Genomic DNA, 12570 nt, shown 5'->3' with positions numbered 1-12570 from the left:
TGAAGCTGGCAGCTCTGCCGTCCACGCCAGTCATTTTGGGCTGGGATAGGCTTAAACCGGCCTCTTCCCGGACTCAACTCCCCACCAAGCTGCACGAGGGATGGGCAGCAGCAAACACGAAGGGTGAGGACACCAATGGGGTCCCTCCCTTAGTGGCAGCAGTGGCTCACAGCTGCCCTGTGGGTGAAGCATCTAAGGGACGTGACTATCCAGTTCTCTGGGAAAAGAGTTGGGCAAGTGAATTCTCCAATTTCCTGCAGTTTGGAGAGGGAGGCACACAGGCAGCCAGGAGGTAGCAGGAGCTGGGGGTTAGCAGGCAAGAGGGCAAGATGGGGGGGGTTTTTTTGCCAGGATCATTAGGAACAAGAAAAAATCCTGACACAAGTCAAGGCTGGTTGACCGGATTCTTTCAGGGATTTATTTCCTAGCAGTGGCTGCTGCTCAGTGAGCTGTGCACCAGGAAAGCTGAAGAAAGCAGCAGCTTCGAGCTTGAAGCACACAGGTCTGCTCTTGCAGATGTGTATAAAAGGCTTGTGTTAGGTAGAAAAGCTGTAGAAAGAGCTTACAACCCCAAAAGAATTTTCCTCTCACAAAATGCTGCTGCTCAGAAGCTGTATGCCAAGTTCTGCCACCTCCCTGGCTGTGGGCATTACCTAGATGGACAGGAGCGACCCCAGGAAAGCTCAGGCAGGGACAACAACAGATCAGGGCCACATGTGATGCTCCTACAGGAGGACACCAGCCTCTTCACCAAGAGGGTGATGTTACACTTACGGCTCTACAGGAACAGACATCAGCTTGGGAAAGGAGGAACTGGCCCCCTGCTTAGTGAGAGGGACTTCTGAGTTAGACTCAGGGTAGGAAAAACAGGTAAGAAAAGGGAAAGAATAGAGACAGAAACTGCCCGGGCACAGGTCTAAAACAAGAGGTGATAACACAGACACAGACGTCACCAGAAGATAAGGTTAAATCCTCTGAACATCTTAGACATCTAATGCAACAATGGTGAATATGCGGGTTTTTTAACACAGAATTTAAGTCTTATTTAAGATCTCGTATTTAAGACAAAAGCAATGATTTAACTGACATGACTGGAACTTGGTGTAGTAAGACCTAGACCTGGAATACTGATCTAAAAATGCACAGCTTATATATGGACCAACAAAAAAAAAAGTTAAAGCAGAATCTCTTGGCATACAGAGGATGATGTATATATTTTTTCTGAGGTCCAGAACACAGGGGGAGTGAGAACTGCTAATTTATCTGGTTAATAATAAAGGGGGAAAGCACAAAACAAAACAAACACAGGGGAGGGCACAACAAACCCTAAACAGCTGGTAACAGCTGAGTCAATGGTAATGGGAAAGTACAAGCATGAGATATCTGTTAGGAAAGAAAAGCAGTAGGAGACAAAAGGTCCTAGTGCCTTCAGCAACATTCTCATGTAACAGATGGGTCAAGTAATCAGCAGGGAAGTGCCTCCAGAGAAGGATGTGTTGGGGGTAAGAAGGTGGAAAGAAACTCGTGTAAGAATGCATGTAAAATCAAGGGATTTGGAACAGCAAAACAGAAATGCCTGGCTTCAGTACATTAAAAAAAAACCTGCTAGGCAAGAATTCATGGAGAAGACTTTAAAGGAAAAAGAAATCAAGGTGAGCTGTACTTTCTTGAAGAAACAATATTTTGTGCTTAAAAGGCACAGGTACAATAGCATCTCAATGCAGAAGGATCAGAAGACTAGGCAGCATCACGAGCTTTTCATTTTCCTCAAAGACAAGAAGAAAGAACACCAAAAGGTTACTGAGCACAAGTTAAAAAAAAATAGTGTGAACACATAGGCAAAAATAATAGAAACATCATGGCATAAAAATGAAATGAAACTTGCAGAAGATAAAAAAAATTACCCTTTCTATGCATATTAATACCAAGAAGATGGTCCAGAAAAATGTTACTTAGAGAGAAAGTTACTGAAAAATGACACTGAAAGAGGCAACACTGGTTTGATTTTTGCTTTAGTCCTTGTTAAAATTACCAGCTGTGCACAGGGGATTAGTATACACAGTGCGACACAATATCACTACAGAGGCATACTATCCTCGTCTCTGACAATTCCAGGATAAGAGATCAGTCCTCTGTCCAAGTCAGGTACTGCCAGTCCAGCAGAGTGGGACAAACCACCATTTAAATTCCCTACAAAACCAGGTAAAACCATCTCAGATACCTCCCTGTTAGTCACTTGTGAGAACTCAAACAGTTAAGGGGTCAGAATTAAGAACAACAGCAAATGCAGTGGCTGTCTTCAAGGGTACAAAGAGAAGCAGCAGAAGACTATTACGTCAGTCAGTCTAGCTTCAATCATCTTTAAAATCTCCAAATCAAACAAAGAAACAGTTTGCATGTATGTGGAAGAGAACAAAACTATAAGCAGCAGCAGACACAGGAGAGACAAGAATCAAACCATGTAAAATCAAATTAATTTCTTTTCTTAATGGAGAAGTTGTTGGATGTCATTTATCTGGGCTTTATTATAGCTTTTGTCAGTGTCTCAAACAACTTTCTCATAAATATACTAGGGAAATATGATTAAATGAGACTACTATAAATCCATACCCAGGGAGTAGTTATTAATGACATTCTGTGAAAACAGAAGGACACTGTGAGTGGAGCTCTGCTGGATCTATATAGTCTGGTTCTGCTCAGCACATTCATTAGTGACCTGGACAATGAAAGCGAGTACACATATTAAATCTGCAGATTACACGAAGCTGGGAGTGTCTGCAGCCACACTGGAGAATGGGATTAGCATCTAAAATATTTTGACAAAAATCAGAAAAACATACTCGAAAAATTAGGGTAAAGTTCATCAAGAACAAATGCAGAGTACTACAAAAGGAAAATGTCACTTAGATAGCATTGGCTATGAGGCAAATCTTTGGCACCAGATGCAGCGTTTCATAGAATCGCAGAATCACAGAATGGATTGGGTTAGGAAGGAATGTGGTCCCAAACCCCCCTGCCATGGGTAGGGACACCTTCCACCAGACCAGGTTGCTCAGACCCCCATCCAGCCTGGCTTTGATATTTTAGAGGGAATCATTGCTGTCAATAAAGTCCTGCTGTTGGAGAAAAAAAAAAGGTCATTGTCCCAGGATGTATCAGCGGGGACAAAGCCAACACGGCATATGAAGTATTTCTGTAGCCACACACAGAGCTGGGAAGGTCTCAGCAGCAACACTACCCTGTTGGAGCAGAGCTCTGAAATTACTTGCCAGTCTTGAAAGTGTAACTTAATAGGAAATACTCAAGAAATTAGGGCCTGCTAGTCTAAAAAGGAGAAGGTATTGCAGGTGGGCTGTGATACCATAAGCTAAAGGTCCTCATGTACTTTAAAATGCCCCACAGTGACCAGGAGGAGAAGAGCAGTCTGTTCCTCTTGTCCATGATGGAGTAATGGATGTGAATCACATCCAGGTAGGTTTAGGTTAGTGGTTAGATAACACTCAGAAGGATGAAGAATATCAAAGCACTGGGGAACACCATCTCAGGTGCTGACCATCACGCATGGTCTCTGCAGAGGGTCAGACATCTGCCATGAACAATGACTAGAGACACTATCTCTTGGGTTGCAGGAGACAGTAGATCTCTCCATTTCAATCCCTCTTATTTTCACTTCCTTCAACATAATTTTATGTCTTAGTGGGAGTACAGTAAGAGGCCATTTAATGGGTAATATCCCGTGAGTTATGACAATGACACCCTTGTGACTATGCCACCCTTTGCTTTAACAGCAAACATTGGTACAGCTCTCTCAGTAACCATACAGGGTTCAGAACCATTCATTCTCTAGAGAAGATTGGGCCAGATCATTCTTTGAGGGCCTTTTTGCCTAATAATTTAAGGAGTTTTGCTCTCAGTTGTTTATCCGTTTTGATATTGGGTAGACATGTTATGGACTGTCTTTTACCAACTATCCCCAGATCAAAAGCACTGCCTGGGTCTCCAGCCTGGAGATCCTGGGGCTCCTTGAAAGCAGCTCAGATTTTAGCTCAAGTCTCCAAATCTCCTCTGCATTGGCAAAGGGCACTGATGTTGACTTCAGCTTCAATCCTGCAGTTAGCCGGCTGGAGTGTTCAGAGGCATCTGCATTCCATGCAAAACTCATCCATCATTCATTTAGCAACATTGCTGGAGGGCTCTCCCCCTCCATGCACACACATCCCTCCAGAGATAGAGCATGACGGCCCCCTCCATGCCGCCGGAGGCAGGCAGTCTTCAAAACCCCATTCCTTCTCCCCACAGGAAAAGCTGCGGGCGTCGATACGCTGCGGGTTGCCTGTCTACGCCCCTGAGCTCGCTGCAGAGCCACGGCAGACACTTAAATTAATCATGTAGATAATTATACAGTACTTTCAAGGGATTTGATATTCTCAAACAAAACCTTCTGGATTTGGAAAAATTACTCCAGACAAGCATAAATAGGAAATGCTCCTTCCAGATGTAACAGACAGCACAGCGCTGAGCTGAACGCCTCTGTGCTGGTGAGAAGAGCAAGCTCAGGTGCCCAATACCAATGGAAGCAAAAAACAGAAAGGTGATAAACTGTTCATCAAGGGGAAAAATAGACCTGCCTGATAAAAATGGAAACCTCAACACTAAGAAGAAATTTATTTTTACTCTTGACTTCCACAAAATAGACTCAAAACCCATGTGAGAAAATTTACTGGAGTCACCACCACCTTACTTTCTGTAGTTGACAGAACTACCAGACTGTCTTACCTGCCTCACATCAAGTACAGACCTGTGTACAAAATACTCTAATTTTATGCCCACCGTGGAATTGCCTAGACTTTTCTGGAGTAAAACAAGCCAGAACTGGGAATGGGCAGCCCCATGGGCCTGAAGTCCCCTGCCTGGGGAGAAGGAGTCCCTGTTCCTGGGGACAGCTTTCCACCAAAGAGATTTCATCCTGGTTGCTCTGAATCCCTCTGAGGCTACTGATTCACATTCTCTGGTAATTAAATCTCCCATCTTACCTAGATCTCAGTAGTGTGGTCTGTTGAGATTTCTTTGTTAACAGTTTCAAGGATAAAGCGAACTAAGATTTTGCAGACGGGATGTTTGCAAGCACAGAGCATCTCAACTGGGAAGATACTGGGGTGGGAAATGTCAATTAATATCCTGAGTGGAATATGGAAACAGTATTAGTCCTATTCAAATAGAAGGATCATGATGGTGCAGAGACAGTATGACCACTCAGTTTGAGGAGGACCCACAAAGGAGATCAGCTTTTCAAGGAATTTCACATTAGAAAGACTCTCACCATGCTAAATACTCGTTTTAGGGCTCAGACTTAACCCCCACTGCTTCAGGCCCATGGACTGAGTCCAGAGCCAACCGACAGCACAGGACAGGTACCCTCCTTTGCAAGAAGAGAAACTTTTGGGCCAGACGCTCTCAGAGGATCAAAAAGGTTGAAAAAAGCACAGCCCCTCTCACCCAGCAGTGCAAACAGCCAAGTACCACTCCTTTCCATCCAATCGAGAAAAAAACAGCCACTTTGCATGGCTGAAGCCTCTTCCCAAAGGTGTGCCACCAGCACCCAGTGAGCGGAGCTGCCTGGTCCTCTTCCTTGTGCCACCAGCCACAAAAATCCTCTGGGGCATCATCAAATCCAGACCCCAGATATCACAGCAGTTTTTTCATGCTCTAATCAATAAAACTCATCAAATTTCAAACAGAAGTGAAGAACACTTACATTGCTGGAAAGCTGCCCGAACACACCACATAGCTGGAAATGGTCTGTATTCTGGCTTAAATGTATTCACAATCAGTTTATACCCACAGACATGCAGCTTCTACAGCTCTCTGCTCTTCTTAGTGTTTATCAGCTCTTCTCACCTTCATCCCTGGAGTATTTACAGCCAGAAAAATCAGCTTTTACCTGCCCTTGTTCCACCCAGCACGCCCACCTAAGATGTGCTCTCAAGGGCTGAAATACCACCCACATAAATAAACCGGCTATCTTCTTCTCCATTCCTCAGTGAAAGTTTTTAGTTATGGCTCAGGAAGTAACACAGTTTCTTCCTTCATCTCCAGCTTTTCAGTTCAAAATACCAAGTTAAACATTTGTGATGTAAGTAAAGAGAGGATCCTTCTTTGAGACTTTCTTAAGGCAGCAAAAAAGCTGTCTTAAATTATTGCTTATGGAAAAGGAAGAATATTTTCTTTAAATAAGTTGAGGCTGGAACTGTCAAAAAGCATATGTGGATACTCAGGGCATAAGCAATAAGCTTTTTTCTTTTCTGACAAACTGAGGTTTTTCTTCCTATGTTGTCCTCAAAGGAATGATGTAAAGAGCTCTAGTAATCACTTTCTTGTAGGGGGAAACAGAAATATAGAGAGCCATTAAAATGTCCCATTACCAATTTTTAAAACGTGATTTGTGTGGATGGCTAAGACCCAATCCTCCAGGATAACCCCTTTGGCATTTCCATCCTGGCCTAAACTTCCAGAAAAACATACATACAGTTATTCAAAAAATTGTTTTCATCCCCTGAGTGAGATCACTTTATAATTGCTTTAAAGGTTACGTTTGACATATACCGTTAATCTTTTTATATATAGATGAAGGCATGGTACTTGTTTTCCTAAAGTCATCTGGGCATATCAGCACTGAAGAAACAAATTCACTACCAGCAAAAGACGTTTATTTACTAATTTCTATTCAAGTGTAGCTTCTACTTACTAGTTAGAAACTAATAGCTAAAAAGTAACAATAGGAAAAAAACTACCTTGGAACTGAATTGAGGTTTTTCACGAAAAGGCACACTATTGTTGAAAGATAGTTTTGCTGTAATGGTCTGAGGTCTGAAATCCTTCAGGACAGCAGCAGATCTGTTTTATTCTGGATTACCCAGTGGTACAAATCAGATCTGGGCACACGGTCATGTTTCTGCTGAATTAGCCAGAGTGCACATTTATAGGTCAGCTTTATGCCAACCACAGGAAGACTTCTGCTATGTGACCTGGCAATAAAAATTTAAATCTTATGCCGGGAGGCTTTGAGAGATTTTGAACAAATTTGAATTGACAGCAAGTTTTATAGCAGTCAGCATTTTATATTTCATGGGCTCAATGCTTTTAATACAGCTGTAGGAGCCCTAAAGCTGGATTTTCTGCACAGTCAAACCACAGCCTCAGGTTTGACCTCCACACAAGTAACCAGCAGGAATACAGGAATATTAAAACTGGGGGTTTTGTTCTTTAGCAGCAGCTGAATCCTCATCTGAGCTTGTCACCATGGGCTTCATTTCTAGCCAAAGGAGAGGAATAGGCACTCTTAGGAGGAAATAGTTATCTGACCTCTTGTAGATCTTTATTTTCAGACTAGATGCATGATACCTTTCTTGCACAGAAAGTGTACTTTCTGCTCCATTGCCTGAAAAATGTGTGGGCAAGTAAAATAGAGGTATCTGAATATGATCAGTTGGAACCTGCTTTAAACCAGTTAACCAGGCAAACGGGGCACAGAGAGAAATCTAATACAGCATTGCTAAATAAAGGCAGTGGTGAAACTGTATCAATTCTTGCTGACAGGCTCCCTGCAACACTTTCTTAACTGCTTTGATTTTCAAGTATTTATGTCCACTATATTAAAGATCAAAAGATCTGTGCAAACATCTAGACTTACTAAATCAAACCTATAATTGCCAGGACATTTACAGTTATCAGCCCAAGCAAGCCCTGAGAACAAAGAACAGTTCACCAAGAAGACACTGAAACAGCCAAGCATGGAAATGCAAAATTCTTGCAGGAAACATTACACTCTAAAGGGGGGCACAACAGTTGGGTAAAAATCTAACTATATACTTTGATTTGGTTTGAAAACCTCACCACCAAATAGCTCTCTACAGGAGTTATTTATTTCCAGGTGCTCTCATAGTATCCAAAACACTGGCAATTAGTAAAATCTTTCCTTAAGGAAATGAGATTGTTTCCATTTTTATAAAGAGAGAATGGAGTTACAAAAAAAGTAGGCATCCCATACAGCCTCATCTGAAGCTTTCCTGTAGGCACAGGGCCACTGGAAAATTTTCTAAGTACCATAGGTGCCCCCGCTACTGTGTACCATGTGGGGCATCATGTCCCACCAGAGGATGGGAAGAGAGCGAGGCTCTCCTAATTCCTTCTACCCTTGCTTCAGATCATCTGAGAGCAAGCTGACAGCACTGCAGGACTGTATCACTCTCAGTCCAGGGACAGTGTGAAGTCTCCAGTGGCTTCCACCACCAGTATTACCTCAAAGGCCATAGGGTACGTCCTTGTCAGCAGAACTGCTCAGGAGGAGCTGCCTCACTTCTCACAAAACCAACCAGTGCCCCTTGGTAGAAGCTGCTTATTCCTTCTAAAACCCTGAAGCCATCCACTTCCTTCTTCCTCTTTATGTCCATACAACATAACTGAGCTCATAAAAAGAGACACATTTCCAAAACACATTATGTGAAATTATACCAGAAATCAGGGATCATGATATCCTGGAAAGTATTTCCACTGGACCAGGAACATGGTGGGATTTTAATGATATTACTAAAAATAACATGAATAGGTGAAAGCTGAAAAACACATCTGCTGTATGTCAGCAGGTAAGAGTAAAGCTCTGAACTGTGGTGTTGACTAAAAGCGCCAGCTCCCACTCCAGGTCAGGCAGCACAAGCCCCCACACCACTTCCCTGCAGTCTTGCCTGTGTTCAAGAGGCTGATGTCCTCTGGGGACAGCAAATACAATGTATTTTGGGACAGTGAACAATCATACAGGCAGCCCTGCTCTGAAAGCAGGGAAAGCCAAAGCCAGTTGTGTTGCAGATGGCAATAAAATGCTGAGCCAGGGCTGCGATGATGCAGCTTCACAGTTTTAGGTCTTTTGTGTATTAAACAACTAGGTTGTTTGACCTGCTTGGTTTGGTAAGGAAACCTCCCAAATGTGCTTTTCAACATACCAAAACTGCTGTGTTGCAAGAGGAGATCTGAAGACAGACACAGTGAGCTTTTAAACTGCAGAGACAGCCAGGCTCAAACCACTGGGCTCCATTTTCCACCATCATTCAGATGAATTAAAAAGAGACAGCAGAGGAGGAAGCATCCGTCTGGCCATCCATTATTAATGAGAGGATCAAGTCTAAAACTCTTACTGATACAGAAGCCCTTTAGTATGATCAAATTATTCTCTTTCATCTTCGTCCTTTTTATACACAAACTGTCTGCAGCACCCAGCCTCTCCTCCAAGTCCAGGTCAGGTGGGAAAATGAAGAAGCTTTGCAATTTCTAAGTGACTTTCTAAATCTTTCCCATATTCTCTTATGCTCAATGTACGTTTGAGTATTGAAGGAAAATAGGCTTGCTTTTTTGCATTCATTTAAACCAGAATGAAACAACTTACTTCAGACTAGACTTCAAATCACCTAATTCTCACATGATCTAGTGTCCCAGACTATATCAAAGCAAACTTCTTTAGCTGTCAGATCATTAAAACTACTTATCTATCTATAAACCCTTAAGGACTATTCAATTTGATAACAGAACAAAAAAATCTTGCTTAAGGAACCAAGTTATTGCAAGCTTGTTCAACAATGAAAGAACTATACTTAAAGAGTTTCTTGAAGAATGGTACCCATCCAGTTCTGCAATTATTCAGACTCCTCTGTTCACCAACATGCCTAATCATCCTTTGGATCTCTTCCACGTGCTGAACAGTCCAGAGCTGATGCTGGGAAGCACCATTATGAATGTTCATAGTACTCAGAATTAGTTTCTGACATAATTTATAGAAGGAAAAATCTGGAGTAACATAATTAAAGTCAGTGATGCTTTTCTGGATTTACTCTACAGTTGTGTAACCACAGAGGAAATTTAATTTTAAGTATTCAGATTCCAAGAAACATTGCCTTTTCCAAGTTTGAAAATAGCACATCTCTATCTAACACACACACATTTTCACACAGAAAACGAGTCACAACTGTAGGCATATAAGTAATAAGAATTAGACTTCAAATTTACATGTAGGCACCTAAATAAACAACCCAGCTTTTAAAGGCCCTCACTAATGTCACCTACTCCTGTATGACTTGGAAACAAGCACCTATTTACCTGCACCTTGACAGCCAAAAACCTTTCTCAATTGCAAGGCTTCCTGAGGGACTGGGCTTCCATGTCATGTTTTGAACACTCCTATAGAAATTTACTGTACACGCCAGTTCTTTCTGAAAACAACACTTACATTAAAATAGGGACAAAAATAGGCTTTGTAGATCTGTAATTATTTTTAAATGCTTCCACTCTTCTCGAGATCTTCCTGTGGGAAAGATATCTGCAATAATTATTCATAAAACAAGAGAATGTAAATAACATGTTAAATTTGGACTGCATTGTCTTCAGGAGTCATGCATCTAGTATTACAAACAAACCACAAACATCTCATGTTCCAATACTCTGATTCTATATTAAACAAACAAATGTCCCCAACAAACTATTTAAATTAAATGTTGATAAGCACCAAGAAAACCAACAGTTTATAACACTGCAAATTGAACACACTTGGAAGGTGAACTGATGGGATTTCACCATGTTACTGGAAAGGCCAAAATTTTAAGTAAGTAAGTAAATAAATAAATAAATAGTTTTCTATTTTCTCATAAGTCTGAATTAAGACAAACAAAATTATTGGTATTATTATTACCAGATATAATGAGACGTATTTCCACATCACTATTCCCAAAATCCATTAATCATCTCTAATCTGACCTGAGCACTGGAAATAATTAACAGCGTACGATGAGTGCTCCCAAGCAAGCGCGCCAAGTAGAGCTTAGGAAGGGACTTTCAGAGAACATCCTTCCCATCTTGGCTTTGGCAGAATCTGCAATTCTGCTCACTTACTCATCCACACCAATGTTCTCTTTTACCTCCCAGTGAGCTGGGAGGTGAAAAGCCAAAGGATTTTCAGATAATATTTTACATCTCTACCACCAATATCTACCTGGAGGCAATAACTGCATTTCCCTTCAACACTGCATATTTACACTTCACTCCTTCTCTATGAAGTCCAGGTGTGTGACGCACATCGGCAGAGCTCAGCTTTGTTCCCTACGGCTCTGACAGGCAAAAGCACACATAAAGCTGACTGCTCATCACCTCCTTAGGGAATGTATCTCCAAAAACAGGACATGGCTTCAACTGCAGCCAACAGCAGGATTTTCACAGATGGAGGGTTAGTCTCTGCACTCTGCAGTTTTATTTTAGTTCCCTTTCCTGCTCTCAAGTCAATGCAGAGGTTTTTGAGGCACAAAGGGTTCATCTGTGACCTCTGAAGGACACAGACCACTGAACCATAACCCTGTCATTGCTGCCTCTGTCCTCTTAACCTCCAGCTGAACTACAGCAGCCTCCCAAAGCATGCATGCCAGACTAAATTCTTCTTTCCCAAATTGAAGGTCTACTGCTGGTAGAAACTCGCTGGAAGCAATGAGTTGTCACCTCTCAGAGAATAAATGCTGCTGATGCTGACCACAGCTTCCATTTCTTTCATAGAATCATAGAATCATTTAGGTTGGAAAAGCCCTCCAAGGTCATTGAGTCCAACCTTTGATGGAACACCACCCTGTCAACTAAACCATAGCACTTAATGCCAGGTTGTTATTTCTTGAACACTTACAGGGATGCTGACTCCGTGGGCAGCCCATTCCAATGCTTAACCACCTTTTCAGTGAAAAAATTATTCGTGATGACCAACCTGAACTTTCTCTGGTGCAGCTTGAGGCCATTTCCTCTCATCCTGTCCCTTGTTCCCTGGGAGAAGAGACTGACCCGCACCTGGCTACACCCTCCTGTCAGGGAGTTGTAAAGAGAGGTAAGATGCCCCTGAGCCTCTTTTTCTCCAGGATAAACATCCCCAGTTTCCTCAGCTGCTCCTCACAGGACTTGTGCTCTACACCCTTCCCCAGCTCTGTTCCCCTTCTCTGGTCACACTTTAGCACCTCGGTGTCTCTCCTGCAGTGAAGGGCTCAAAACTAAGCAGGATTTGAGGTGCAGCCCCACCAGTGCTGAGTACAGAGGGACAGTCACCACCTTGGTCCTGCTGGCCACACCATTGCTGATACATTCAGGATGTCCTTGGCCTTCTTGGCCACCTGGGCACACTCCAGCTCATGTTCAGCCACTACTGACCAGCACCTCCAGGTCCTTTCCCACCCAGCAGCTTTGCAGCCACTCTGTCCCAGCCTGTGGCACTGCCTGGGGTTGTTGTGACCAAGGGCAGGACCTTGGCCTGGTTGAACCTCACACAACTGGCCTCAGCCCATGGATCCAGTCTGTCCAAATCCCTCTCCAGAGCCTTTCTGCCCTCCAGCAGATCAGCACTCCCACCTGTTGCGGTGACCCAGCCTCCTGCGGGGCTGGGGCAGCATGATGCCAATCAATCCCAGCCCATCCCCTGGATCAAGTTTCCCAAAGAGGCAGACTCAGAGGGTGGGTCATGGGGCGGCTCAGAAGCCTAAGCTGCACCCCCCCCCCCCGGGG

General features: G+C 43.0%; 1 protein-coding gene across 1 annotated transcript in view; it reads right to left on the bottom strand.

Moving 5' to 3' along the window:
* PDZD2 (PDZ domain containing 2) overlaps positions 1 to 12570 on the bottom strand; it is a 201979-nt gene that overhangs the window by 141233 nt on the left and 48176 nt on the right.

Source organism: Corvus brachyrhynchos, unplaced genomic scaffold (genome assembly GCF_000691975.1).
Source record: "Corvus brachyrhynchos isolate BGI_N302 unplaced genomic scaffold, ASM69197v1 scaffold140, whole genome shotgun sequence".
NCBI lineage: Eukaryota > Metazoa > Chordata > Aves > Passeriformes > Corvidae > Corvus > Corvus brachyrhynchos.
The sequence above is the reverse complement of the archived record's forward strand: the minus strand, read 5'-3'. Positions and strand labels throughout refer to the sequence as shown.